The following is a 15,078-nucleotide window of genomic DNA, read 5'->3' as shown; positions in this document are numbered from 1 at the left end:
TGTGGGCGAAACACAGCAGCCAATTGCGCACAGCAGTGTCCCACAAACAGTCGTGGATTGAAAATGAACAATTTATTGTTTCTTTTGTTTTGGAGGGATTATCTTTACTTCTATTGTTCGAAAACATAAGAGAGAAACAAATCTGTAATCAATCTTTTCATTTTAAGTTCTATTTAAAAAGCATCTTGGAAGTTGAAAATTAAACTGACTGATTTCAGTACATCGATTAAGAGCTCACAATCAGATTATTTTATATCCTTTCCATCAGACAGTGTACAAGCAACCAAAGTCTATGAAAAGGATTATGAGAGAAAAGAGAATTTAATTATCATAGCAAGTAATAGAAAAACCGCCCCTCCACCTTCTAATAAAGAATTAGTCAATCCATTTAAATTATTCACTTCAAAGAAGAACATTAGTACTCTTGTGTGCACTCAAAGGACCTGATAATTCAGACTCACATTATGTAGCACAGCCTTACAAGCACAGAATATGTATAAAATTAAATTACAGTTACAATATTAAAAGTTCTCTTGCTGGATGACTCTATAGGCAGAGAAAAGATGAAGCTGTGCCCAAAGAGACAGTTTCATTTACAAATCATGCAGATGAGAATGCACAAGAGATCCCTTGAGCCTGGAAACCTTTTTTCCTGGTTTAGAATAGATGACTATTCAAGACGGATGTTTTGGCATGAAAAAGTAGAAGAATATGTTCACTCCCTTTTACAATCTCAACTGGCTGTAGATCACATGAAAAGGATAAAGCAAAAGTACACAACTGACTTAAATAGTCAGCAGTATTGCAGCACGGAGATGTTAAAAATATGAAACAATTTAAAAATAAGTGGCTAATTAAAATTATTTAAACCACAGCATAATTGGAAAAATCAAAAGTTAGTAATCTACACATTACAACTGCATATAGTCACTATAAAATAATAAACAGACAAGGGGGCAAAAGCACAACACAAAATCCAACATGTTTCTTGGCCATTTCTTGACCTTCCTCCACAAACAATTCCTCATCTTTATTGTTGGAGCTGGAACTTTTATTTTAATGGAAGGAATTGTGTTATAGAAATTAATCATATAATTGATTAAATGCATTGCTGTTATAATAAACACAGTAAATACAAACTGCACTCATAAATGGCCTTATTAATGAATATCCTGTCATATTTTTAATTTAATATCATTGACATACTGCATCTGCTACAATTAATTTTATTCCATGATTTTATATTACATACATCTTAATTTATATCTGTAGTTTAGGGTTGACACATAGTCCTGCTTGACCACATTTCTAAGCAGATGTGCTTTTCTTGATAATGACTTCAACTCCACCAGTAATTTAATATGCCCATCTGCAGTTATACAAGGACAATTAGCAGCTCCATGCAGACACCTCTTTTTCACAGATCTGTTTTGAAAAAGATGTTTTGCTTATCTTTTTAAACAAAAATGTTTGGCTTACTTTTTATTTAAAAAGCTAACTTTCTTTCAATCTATTTATTTTCCTAAATTGCTCCCCTTACTTGATTTTTCTAGGTTTGATGAAAGCCAGCACGCAGTCAGTGCTTTAGTTGAGTTTCATTCTTCACGTATGACCTCTAAGAATTAAGCAAACTACAGCATTTCACTGTGAGGAAGAATACAGTGAAGTCCAATTCTGTTCTTAACTAAGGTCCCAAATTTTATCTAGTCTTAGCTTGCAAGTCTTTTGTGCTAATTTGTTCAATTCAATCTTAATTTGGAAGCCTTCTTTTTAAGAAATGTGGACAAAATGAAGACTACGTTTAATAATTCTGTGCCATCTTAACTTTTAGGACATGATAGTTTAACGTGCTAAGACTAGGGGAAATTTCAGTACTGTTCACAAAAACTTTTCAACAGTAGTCACTAATGACTAGGAGCCACTTAATGAATAAAAACTGATTTTCCCCTTCTGAGCCTAACACTGACCAACACTCACAGCAATGTTCCAGTTAAATTCAACTTGTTCAGCAAAGCAGCGAATTGCCAAATTCTTTAATCTCTGGTTTGCATATACACTATATTGTGTACTTCATAACAGCCACAGGAATGAAGGCAGATACAAAGTTTAGCTATGAGATGCTCAAAAATACATGCATTTTTTATTTATAAAGATTCAAAAAATAACAAACATGTTATTTGTCCTTTTGAAATTAGACTTGTAGGTTAGATGTAATCTGATTATATTGCTTAAAGTTTTAGGTCACAATCACAATGTAACTCTTCATAGGTATCAACCTGGCTCAGTTGGAAATGCATCACCCTGGGTCAGACGGTTGTGGTTTCAAAGCCCAAATCAAAACAAGATAATAGCTGAGGCTGACACGCCAATCTTGTACTACATTGTGGTCGGTACCATCCTTCAAATGAGATTTTAACTAGATCCTATCGTGGAGTAAACCAGGGTTTAACATCTTGAAAGGGATCTCAATGTATGAGATTGTTTCTTGAGAGTTTTGAATTCAAAAATCATTTTTTGCGATTCCTTCACTGAAGTGCTTTTTTAAAAAAAAGGAAAACATGTCTGGTTTCATTCCTAAGTGTTCTTTAATCCTCAGAGACCATAATCCAAAAATACTTGATGTTTTATTTTTGGACTTATCATAAAAGGTTCTACTGATAAGATGTGTAGGTGGACATCTTGATCATCTCTGAACTGAGAATGCATCTGAAACTACCCACTCAATTAATAAAGAAATATTTTCAGGGCAGATTACAACTACAGGAATGATGCTTAGTGTCATACTGTCCTCATACTTTAGTTGCTGCCACTCTTGCCTCTGAGTCAGAAAGTTTTAAGTTTAAGTCCCACATCGGGACTTTCAGCTCATACTCTACTTTAATCTCCTTAAACACTTTAATACTATTTTAAGAAAATATTCAACACAATTTTTAAAAATTGGCTGCACCCAAACAGATACATATGCATATATTTATAATATATTCAAGGCACTGATTACTCAGTTTTATAAATCAATGAACCTCAGAGGTTGCAGGAGGGCTATTGATTAATAACAGAAATTGATATCCAGCGAATATTGTACCATCAGTTATACTTTCCCCATGGCGTAGCTTGATGGTAATGAACAAAGGAAATCATTAATTTCCTTAAGCACTTCATACCATTTTAAGAAAATATTCAACACAATTTTAAAAATTGATCATCTTCATGCCAATAAATGCAAACATAAAAAAGTAATTCTGTCCCGGGAAGCCAATAATTCTGATGCGAAGGAGTAAAAAAAATGACAAACTGCATTGAAACTCATTTTGTCTTATAAGCATGAAGTTTCATATTTATCAATTCTACAGTTCTGCGGCCAGGCATTACCACTATTTCCACAATGAGAGACATAATATTTCTACAATGCTAGGTTGAAATACCATTTGAAAATGCAAAGACAAAACTGTAAATTCTGTTAAGACAAAATTGTGTCTACTAAATCCAGCAGAATGTCAAGAGGCAGTTGCACAGAAATGCAAGAGACTGACCCCGTTAAGTCTGCAAATTGGGGGTGGTGGCTATTGACTTCCTCATGCTGGCAACTGAAAACTATTGTACAGCACAATCCAGATCCAGTTGTACACTTTTTTTAAGGGCACTTAATTTAAAAACAAATAAGTACAGTCAATGGGAGCAACACAATAACAAATTTGATTTGTTTGTATCCTGAGGTCCATCACTCTGGTGATTTCTATTGCTTTAATTGTTGTTTTACAGGAGACAGTGATCTATACCTACTAGCTGTCAGTTTTTCTCCAGAGACTTGCTTGCAGCAAAATTACAGTCTTTTGAACTGTAGCTCAATTTTCCAGTGGGTATTTAAGATTATTTTTATTCTGTGCATTTGGGTGTTGTCAAATTGCTGTCAAACCCAGACATATTATTTGGTCTATTCATTCAGCAACAAAGGATGAATCCTCTAAAATGAGTAATTCGTTTCCAAGACACATGATGAGTCAATTTTCATTTTTCTTCATTAAATTTATGATTAGTGATCAGATATTTACAATCCTTTTGTCATTAATGGTCTCATATTAGAACCAGTACTAATACATTTTTTAAAAAAACAGTAAGTATTCAAGACTACTTATGAGGATTTTTTAAGTTAACAATACTCATCAGATATGTGTCACCCGATAAAGCCTGCATTAATCAATTAACACAGAAGACGATTACTCATCAAATGTGCATGCAGAAACACAGCCCCAGGGCAAATTCTCATTTATGTACTGAATTATGTAAACAAATATATTTAATTAAGCAGTTTATTCAATAACTGGAGATCCATTAGTACTTCAGATTCACTTCAATTAAGTCTAGTCATATTTCAAAGTTTAAGAACACAAGACAACCTTGAAGATTTAGCCTGATAAGCCCATTCCTTCTGTTTCTGATGGATAATGACTATCACTGCTACTGATGGCATAACTGCAAGATTATGGGCAAAACCTGTCCTGCCCATCCTTGGCCACCTTAGTCTCAAAGTGATCACCTTCAATTCATTCAACAGATATTGATCCCACTCCCTTCTATGCTTGGTTTACTCTGGTGAAAGCAAAATATCACTCCAAGCAGAAGAGTGGGAAACCTAATTTACACATTTCCTCCTAATCATATTGACCCAAGGTTGAGAAATACGTGTGCTGATCGAATGCATGTACAAAATGTTGAATATCAGGATTTTTTTGATCTTAATAAAAAGGCACATGATAAACCTTTTAAAAATAGCTTTATGTAACTACCAAAAGTCTGCATGCAATTAAGTGGAGGGAGGTGCTGAAACAGAATAATTAATGATAAACTGGAAGACAAATCGCTTCCATCATCTGCACAAATCAATGTTGCCAGCTCCTTGCGTTAACTACTTTGATGTAATATGTTACAATGAACTTTCTTGCATGTATCATATGGAATATGAATTATAGCCATTAGTGCACAGACCAAGGAACAATACATACGAAATATTTGAAACAATTTAAGAAGTCATACAGCACCACTTTTAATTTTAAATTTAGAATTTGCATTTTCAACCATGCAATCATGGCTTCTCTTTCCTGAATAGATCGCTACTTGCTGAATAGATTGTTACTGAACATTATTCTATCTAATTTAACATGCATCAGTAAACTTGCCCGTAATTAAAATAAAGTAAAATCACAACTTCGCCAATAGTAGTGGATTAGAATTCCAAAAGTATCTAAGTAGATCATTGAACAATATCTTGCAGTCTGATCTGAACTTAGATATATGTTAAGTATCCGTTTTACGCATTTAATTGATCTATTTAAGAACACGAAAGTTGACTTTGTGATATGCCAAGCAAAACCATATAATTCCTTTTAAGCTGATGTGACGCGTTTGCTTCAAATGCTCATTAAAGTGAGAGAAACAAGACAATGTTTCACAACATCTTCAAAAATCTGAAGTTCAATCAACTGATGTGTGAAAATAATAAACACTTCCAACTACTGTACATTGTGCTATCCAGACAGTGACAATCAACTTTCATTACAAGTGTCTGGCAAAGCAACAACACTCTGTGGCTCATTTTCAGGGCACAAATCAGTGTTCTCTGGATCAATACTCTTACAGTGATACAGTTATCTAAGATGTCTAGATTAAAGGATGCATCAACAATTAATGAAAAAAAAAGGAAAACAATATTGCGATTTGGTTCTTCTATCTTTGTTAATGCTATCTATACTACTCGATCACCCTCTTGTTTTATCAATCCCATTTCCCAACTCTTTCCTGCATTCCCTAATGAGTTTACTATCCAGTTTATCCAATTCCCCTTTGAATGGTTTCAAATTGTACTCACTTAAACTTAAAAAAAACAATTGGAGTGATATAATGTTTCAACTGCTTTTTTTGGTAGCTCTCCCAACTTACCAGTTGGCAACACTCTACCCAATGTGAAACTGAGCCAAAGAGTCAAGGAACCCATATATCTGTTCTGTTAATTGATCCAACAAACTACAATGATGTGGAGAGGCAATATTAGAGGCACTACAATTATTCTCACCGATAATGGGCTGAGAAGGGAAACAAGCAAACCAGAATCTCCACTCCTAAACAAATTCCAGCAGATTACTGAGGCATGATTGATTCTTTCTAAATCCATGCTGACTACTTTGTATGGCCTCCATGTTCTTCAGATGAGCATCGATGCCATCCAGGATAATTCTCTGTAGCGTTTTCCACACATTTGATGATCAACAACAATAACTTACAACCGGCATAGACCAGTTGGGCCGAATGGTTTGTTTCTGTGCTGTATATTCTAATGTATTCTTGCACTTATACAGCACCCTCCACGCGTTGTAGCGTCTAAGAGAGATTAACAGTGGCAGTGCCTGACTCCGAGCTGGGGGGGAGGGGGGTGGGTAAGTGATCTAAAGCACAGTCGAATAGGAATGTTTTCAGGTGGGACTTGAAAAAGGAGAGGGGGCAAGGCGGAGGGATTGAGGGAGTGTTCCACAGTTTCGGGGAGTGGCTGAATGCGCGACCTCTAATGGTGGAGATGAGGACGCGAGGGACAAGCAGGAATGCTGGTACCAGTCGAGCGGAGGCGCTGGGTGGTGGATTGGGGAGTGAAGAGGTCGGAGAGGTAGGGAGATGCCAGAGAGTGATGGGATTTGAACACGAGTGTGAGGATCTTGAAATTGATCTGTTTGGTGATGGGGAGCCAGTGGAGCCTGGAGTCAATACTGGAGGAGGCAAAGTAGACTTGTGTGTCATCCGCATACATGTGGACGTTTATCCCGTTGTGTGCAGGTGAAATTGCCAAGAGGGAGCATATAGATGAGGAAAAGAAGAGGGCCAAGGATGGAATCCTGGGGTATCCCGCAGGTGACCGGGCGGGGACGGGAGGAGAAAACATTTGCCGAGATCACGTGGAGGTGATTGGTTAAGTAGGACTCAAACCTTGCGAGTGTGGTCCCAGTAAGGTGGTGAGAGAGGAGAGGCGATGGAGAAGGATGGCATGGTTAATTGTGTCGAATGCTGCAGAGGGATCTAGGAGGATGAGGAGGCCGAGGGAGCCCTGGTCACAGATAGCAAGGATGTCGTTTGTGACTTTGACAAGCGCTGTCTCTGTGCTGTGGGCAGGGTGAAAACCAGACTGCAGGGGCTCGAGGAGGTAATGGTTTAGGGAGAAGAGGGCAGTGAAATCTGAAAAGGTGGTGCACGGGGAGTTAAGGTGGAGGTTGACATCACCCATTATGAGTAGATGTTCAGTGCTGAGGGACAGGGATGAAAGGAGAGAGGAGATATCAGTGAGGAAGGAGCCAGGAGGTTTGAGGTGGTGGGCGGTAAACTAGGAGAATTTTGAGGGAGAGAGAGGAGGGATGGTGGAGGGTGGAGGGCTCGAAGATGGAAAAACAGCCAGAGGAAAAGGGGGATGGACCAAGGGAAGCTTGGGAGATGAGGGCCACCCCACTGCCACATTGGTTGGGGCAGGGGGGTGTGGTGAAAAATGTAGCTGGGAGGGAGGCTTCAATGAGGGGAACAGTGTCACTGGGGGAGAGCCAGGTTTCCGTAAGCTCAAGAATATCGATGTGCTCATCCAGGATGAGGTCATGGATAGTAAGAGCTTGATCAGAGAGAGCAGACATTTTGGAGGGAAATGCAGATAGGTTTGCTGGTGGCAGGGATGGAGGAGGAGAGTGGTATAGGGAAGATTTGGGGTCATGGGGGACAAATGACCATGCAGTTTGAGGAGGGGGTAGAGTTGGAGAGGGTATGGATGAGGGAGGGGGAAGGGATATTTGCCTTTTGGAGGCAGCTGGTGTGGAGAGAGTGAGCGATTGGACAGTTGGGGTGACTGCTCTGGGACAATCAACGCTGGGAGCCACAAGGGCCTGGTGGAGGATGCCCAGGTTGGAGCAGAGGGAGGTAACGGAGAAAAGGACAGAGTGGAAGTAGCGGAGTATGAGGGGTTTGAAATGCATTTAAATAGGAAATTAAAACAAAATATTGTACTATTTTCTGACAAACGTTTTAAAACTTTGAGACCATTCAAAAACTTGCTAAAAACCTTCAATTAAATAAGCACAGATTCTCATTGACCATTGTAAAAAAAACAATAATTTTTAATATTTGTTTTAAATTATTTATAACAAGCTTAATCAATAGTTTGGCCTCATACAATTCAACTCTTTACTATTTTTTGTTGCATGCTTCATTCCGTATTCACCAGTTATGAAAAGCAGCTTCCGCTTTCAAGGAAACAATTAAATACAAAATCAAAAATGTGTTTATTTGATCAACTATTTCAGAATTACTTTTTTGACTAACAATTTAAATCTGCAATGAAATAAAGCAGAATATAAATTTGTTCAATTGCTGATCCTCCTAATTTCAAGCTTACTGTTGTTCTGGTCGAAGGATGTCAGAAACATGAAATTTACAGATACCACAAAAGCAATTAGTATTGATAGCAATCTTGGAGTGTGATACGAACAACTTGGAACAATTCTGCATCAATATTAATTCAATTTTTGTTTCCTGAAAACATCTACAACAATGATACAATTATGATAATAGAAACAAGAATTAAATGCACAAACATTTCTAAACAATATTTGAAGCCACTGAAATTCGAAACCCAGATTTATTTTCAAATCGTGAGACACTGTACCTAAAAGAGTAAACAGAGTAACTGAATTTTGTAAGTTGACAGCTTTGTAATTCGTTCTCTGAATATAAGTACTGTATATAAAACTAGTAATACCATCAATGGGAACTGTAAATTTTGAGTAGATGACAGCAGCACACAAAACAATTCATTATTTAGCTACCTCTTTTCTCAATACAATGGTTGTATAAATGCATGCCATTCATTCATATCATAGAACTTGGATGCTCTCAGAAGTAATTTGTAACACAAAATGTACACTTTCTGGCCTCAAATATAGCCTTAATGTGAGTCTAGGTTTCAATGCAGGATAGAATATTTGTCTCTTTCATGGTCGTTCTTCTATAGGAATTTGAACAGGATCCAGCACAATAAATGAAAATGATCTGCAGGTATTTATAACCACAATCGTAAGTGAATTTTGCTCAATAATTCCCAGAAGGTATGAGCCTAGAATATAAGAGGCCAGATTTAGCAATCTAGACAAGTACACGGATGCAGACAATTGTACAGATTGGAGTATAGCTCAAGTACTTTTCTCCAAATATGACTGCCAGACAACAACAACAAAATTACATTTGTAAAGCGCCTTTCACATCAGGTGGACATCCCAAGGAGAGGACAATCGTAGGAGGGCAGAATATGAGTTCAAAATTGTAACTATGTCATATATTCCTGGTCTGAGCTTGGAATATTTAGTACCATCTTCAAATACCAATGTATGGATGGCCCTTAAATCAATAAGGACAGAAACAAATCAGGTAGGGAAGCACTGGTACTCTACAAGATCACGGTAAAATTATTTCAGAAAATAGGCAACAAATCTTTGGGGCTTCAGTTTAAAAATCGTCTTTAATAGGGAGCAGTTAGAAAATGTATTTCTCAGAATATCCAAAATCAAAGTGAACATTTTTTTGAAAAACATTACACAAAACCTTTGTAAAACATACTTACATGTGGTTTATTAAGATACATGACTTTGGTCACAATTTAAAGTCTGGCTAAGTTAAAGCAAATTAAGTTGAACCACATTTATGGTAAAATCTGTCTCTAGGATTGGTCAACAAAGCCACCTAAATGGCCACTAAAAATAGACCAATCTTAAAATTCGAATTCTCTCCTACTTTTGTTTCGTTTTTTAAAAGCAGAGAAACAATATATTATTAAGATTAATGACTTTGATCTCAATTCAAAGTCTGACCAAGTTAAAACAAACTAAGATGAACCACAGCCACTGAAATATTCTGTAGTTTAGTCTCATATCTTTTTACGTCACTTTACTGAAAAGATGGTGAGTCAGCAGCTTTCTCCAGAACACTAACGATAGCACCTGCCTCGCAGGCCACTTAGGGACACACAATACCACCCAGGCTTGAAACCTTGCCCGAACTCCTGTGGGGAGTTGTTGCGGACACTTTGCGGGGCCTCATAATTTGGTGTGGTGCATATCAAAAGTGAGCAAAGTAAAACATCAAACCGTGTCACTCCGTGGAACTTAATGTTAATGCACAATGCAGAACGTCACAGTTTATTTCAGCCGGAACTTTAACATTGTGAAATTCTCTCTCCCTTTATGGCTTCACCAAACCTGTACCTACAGCGCCCCCTGTTGTTGCAATAATGAAATTTAACAATCACAGAACAGGTACAAGTTTTGATATTGATACTTCACACCAGTGATAAAAGTACATATAGCATCTAACAACTATTATCCACCTCCACCACATAAACCAACACAATTTCTATTAATTTTCCACACGTAGCATCAGTCTGTAACCTACTTCATGCAACATCAAAATCTCACATCATAATAATAATCCTTGCATTTGAATTAGTGCCTTATCACATCGATAAGACGTCTCAAAGCGCTTCACAGAATCTACTGTAAAGTGAATTGACTGTGAATTTTCTAAATCGTATTAAAAAGAACCAGCAGCAGCAAATCAATCTCAATGCATTTCTGAAGTGAGAGTGCATGCCAATGTTCAATCTTGTACAGACAACTTTAAATGCTTAATAATATACTCAAGATCAGAAGATTGGTCTGGATGAAGAAGCCCCTTTCAGATCTCATCCCTCCAGAACATCCACCCTACCTATCATTGCATCAAGCTGCTTTTTAAATGAGTCTAATGTCCTGGCCTCTACTTAAAATGTTTATCAAGGTAACTTCAATTCCAACAATCTGACAGATTAAATTGCAAAATACAAAATACTGCAGATGCTGGAAATCTGAAACAAAAACAGAAGTTGCTGGGAACACTCAGCAGATCAGGCAGCATCTATGGAGAAAGGAAAGTGAGACAAAGTTTTGAGTCCACGACCGTTTGTCAGAACTAAGAAATGTTGGGAGGGAGAGGTTTTTAAGAACTAACAGAGAGGGGGAAGGCAGGGCAAGGAAGACAAAGGAGAAAATGGGGTAGAAGACAGGGGATGATGGGTTAAAGAGGTGTTAATAATCCAAAACAAAGGGGGGGGGGGAATTACAACAAAACAGGCAGACCACAGAGAGAAAAGGTGTGTCTGGGACCCATCTGATGTGGTAATGGTCACAGAAGAGGGGGAGGGGGAAGGTGAGCTGTTATGGTCTGAAATTATTGAAATCAATATTGAGGCCAGTGGGCTATAACATCCCCAGCAGATGGATGAGACGCTGTTCCTCAAGCTTGCGCTGTGGCTCATTGGAACAGCGTAGGAGACCATGGATGGAGAGGTCACAATGCAAGTGGCAGGGAGAGTTGAAGTGGCAAGAAACCGGAAGCTCAGCTTTGTGCTTTCGGACAGAACGGAGGTGTTCGGCAAATCGGTCACCCAATCTGTGTTTGGTCTACCCAATGTGGAGGAGACCACATCGTGAGCAACGAATGCAGTAAACTACATTGGTGGTAGTACACGTAAATCGTTGTCTCACTTGAAAACTGTGTTTGGGGCCCTGGACAGTGGTATGGGAGGATGTGAAAGGGCAGGTATTGCATCTCCTGCGCTGGCAAGCTGTGTTGTTCTGGGGAGTAAGTGCACACTCCATACCAGACAAATGGAAATTTCTCTACATATGCAGAATCCTCAATTGTGTCAAGACACCTGGCTGACCAAAACAAACAAAGGTAACCTTATGCTGATAATGCTGAGAAAGATAGCATGCAGTTTTCTTATTTGCTTTATGAGTGAAGAGCTCACAACTTTAGCCATCACTATCAAAAGCCTGACAACAATGAAGGAAAGAAAAAGAATGGAGGAATAATGCATTCAAATGCCTCTAGGAATTTGTTTGCACCATGCGACAGTGGTAATACCCATCAGTAACATAAATCAGTAAGGCTGAAAAATGTGCAGGCTAATAATAATCATTATAAATTCAAGGAATTTGTCTGATATTAATCTATGTTTGATAGACTGGCAAAGGTCAAGTGCACACTCTATCAAACTGACATTTGCTAAGGGCTGCAACCAGCGTCCTGTTTGTTTTACCTGGTAATGGTGGTTAGAAAAACGGTGGTTTCATTACAGAATAAATGAACTTCTTCTTTGTACTTCAAAGATAAGTATAGAAGTATAGGAAATGTGTCAGGAACGGAAAATGGTAAAAACCCATCTTAAAATGCAGAAAAGTATCATTTACTCTCCATCATCTCTGGTTAACCACAAGACCACTGTTATTTAACTGACACAAAAGATGGGTTTCACAAACACGATAGTGAAAATGCAGATTAAAAGCTTAGTGTATCCCACAATCCCTTCACCTTGCTCCCTCCCTTGCCTTCTTCAAAGCATGACTCAAGACCTTCCTTTTTGACCGTTGCCTTCAGCCGCTCTGCTACCTCTCTGCCCTCCCTCATCCCAACCCTGCTTACCCCCCACCCCAACGCACGGGTCCTGCTCCCGAGCTGTTCAGCGCCTTGGGACGTTCTCGCTTATAAATGTAAATTTGTTGTTGTATTGTATCAATGGTTGCAAAAGTCTATTCCAAGATAATCTTGGAGGCAAAGGATAACCCCAGGTTTCTCTTTTCCACTACCAACTGGCCCCTCCGTCCACCCTCTCACGCCTCGCCCATCCTCTCCTCCAACTCCAACTGCGAGGAGATGCTGGATTTCCTCGAGACCAAGATTGAGGGGATCCGTTCAGCTGCCTTCAGGTTGGGAGGCAAGGTGTCTGCAGCAATAATGATACGTATTAGTTTTCTGACATTGTAGTTGATTAGTTTGGGGATCAGGTAACATCAATGTAAATTTTCCCCAAGCCATAAAAGAGGTTTGAAGATATCTTGTACATGGTCTGTGAAATGAATGGACTTGAAAATGACACATTATCTTTCTTATCCTATGCTTTATGGTGTTCATTAGCAGAAACATACCAAAGTAGTATTGTCAATGGTTGTGGGATTCTGAGTATTTACATCTTCAGATGGAACAGAAATTGTCAAAACGCTTGTTACAATGAGTCGATGTCAAGTCAATATTACCAGTAAAAGCATTCTTACTGCAACATATTGCTGGCTGTCAGACCTCCTAAATTAGTACCTTCAAAAAAANGAAGAGACTGGTCTGCCCTTCCAGATCCTGCCGATGTGCCAGGCTGGCTGTGCTGTCATCATCGGTGCCCTGGAATACTGTGGATCCGCCTGGCTCAGGAACCGAATTACTGAGATCGCCAGAGGGCTGGGTCGTTTCTGACATTCCATTAGCTCCGAGGAGATCTCGCTTACAAGAATGATATTGTGGTGAAGGGGAAAGAGACTAAAGTGTACGTGAAAGACTAATTAACTTGGTGCTGTATTCTCTGTAGCTAATGAGGCAGAGAGGTTATTTGATTGAAGTGGTTTGAGTTATTGAAGAACTTGTCTACTGGTCCAATTCTAGACAACATATACTTATTCAAACAAAAACATGCATTTATAAAGCACCCTTCATGCGGGGTGACATCCAGAGCACTTAACAATAACAGAGTTTAATGCCGAGTTGGGGAGAAAGGTCAAAGAGGAAAGTCTTCAAGTAGAACCTGAAGGCAGGCAAAAGACAGGCAAGATGGAGAGAATGCAGCAGGATGGTTCAGAGTTTGGAAGCATAGTGGCTGAAAGCATGGCCACCGATGGTAAAGGGGAAAAGGGATGTGCAGAAGGGCGAGCAGAGAAGAGAGGTGTGAGCAGGATACAAATGTCCAGTTAATGAGAATGTATACAATCATTGTGCCCAGTAAAATTAATAAAATATATGCAATGTTTATTACAAGATATAAAGTGGACTCTAAGTGCCTGAGCATTTCTACCTGGACAACAATACCTGGACAACTCAGTTGCTCCAGCAAAAAAGCTCTGGACTCGCATTGTATATCCTTGGGTTGGATTGTCCAAATTCATTTACATTGTAGCCAAGTAACCAGTTTTAGACAACTATCAAGTACTAGCCAGACCCACACATCTGCTATTTGGTAATATACATCATCGCTGATAAAAATGGAGCAATCCATGGCTCAAAACCATCTCCACTCTAAAGGAATGGAGCATGGAGACAAACGCTAGTTGAATATAGGGGTGGGAGGATTAAAAATAAATATTACAGATATGAACAGACTATAAATTATAATTGACATAATTAAAATAGTAATACTTTGCAGATGATTAAAACACAGCAGTAAAGACAGATGGTTAGACGGTAGGCAAAGAAGGATTACAAAGAATAACCATCAGCCTTTGTAGGTTGTCAAGATGTCCAAGAATAAATTAGTTGTAACACAATGAAATATTACATAAGGAAGACAAGTACAACACGCAATGGAATTGTTCATTTTTGTTTTAAGTATGTAAAGATGAGTACAGGATCTAGGAATTCCCATTAAATCACAATACACTCCTGTCACCGTAATTGCTAAACAAACAGCATCATATGAAAATCAGTCAATTCTTTTCTTCACTGCTTGGTGCTGCTGGGAAATAATTGCTACTTACTTGTAACTTTACTACACTGTTGGTGAATGAATCTGCTATGTTGACCATTAAGAAATGCATAGATACATAGGTGCATAGAAAGACTGATTATAAATAAAGGCCCAGTGGCCCATCAACTCTGTGTATAGAAATATCGAGCATATAGCAAGATAAATTATTATATTCTGCTAAACCAAATGTGCATGAAACTCATGATGAGAGCCCTGAAAATAAAAATATTATTTTGCAGTTTATTGAGTACAGCAACAACCAAACAATAGGGATCAAGTTATTTTTATTAACTAAGACATACACACTGGGCAACATAATAATCATCTAATCTCACACAAAGTCCATTTACTCTATATTCGCCATGCTTTTGCTGACAATAATTTATTGAAAATTAATATTACTTTCAGTAAACCAGTATAGTAAGAGGCTTTTTTCTTTGAAAAAAAGGCTCCTTCATTGATTT

The 15,078-nt window shown here is 38.3% G+C and overlaps 1 protein-coding gene across 2 annotated transcripts in view; it reads right to left on the bottom strand.

Moving 5' to 3' along the window:
- Positions 1-15,078, bottom strand: part of LOC103182944 (sperm-associated antigen 16 protein) — a 127,502-nt gene that overhangs the window by 94,490 nt on the left and 17,934 nt on the right. The window lies entirely within an intron of this gene.

The sequence above is a fragment of the Callorhinchus milii genome, unplaced genomic scaffold (assembly GCF_018977255.1).
Source record: "Callorhinchus milii isolate IMCB2004 unplaced genomic scaffold, IMCB_Cmil_1.0 Scaffold6, whole genome shotgun sequence".
Lineage (NCBI taxonomy): Eukaryota > Metazoa > Chordata > Chondrichthyes > Chimaeriformes > Callorhinchidae > Callorhinchus > Callorhinchus milii.
This window is presented reverse-complemented; position numbering and strand designations above follow the sequence as displayed.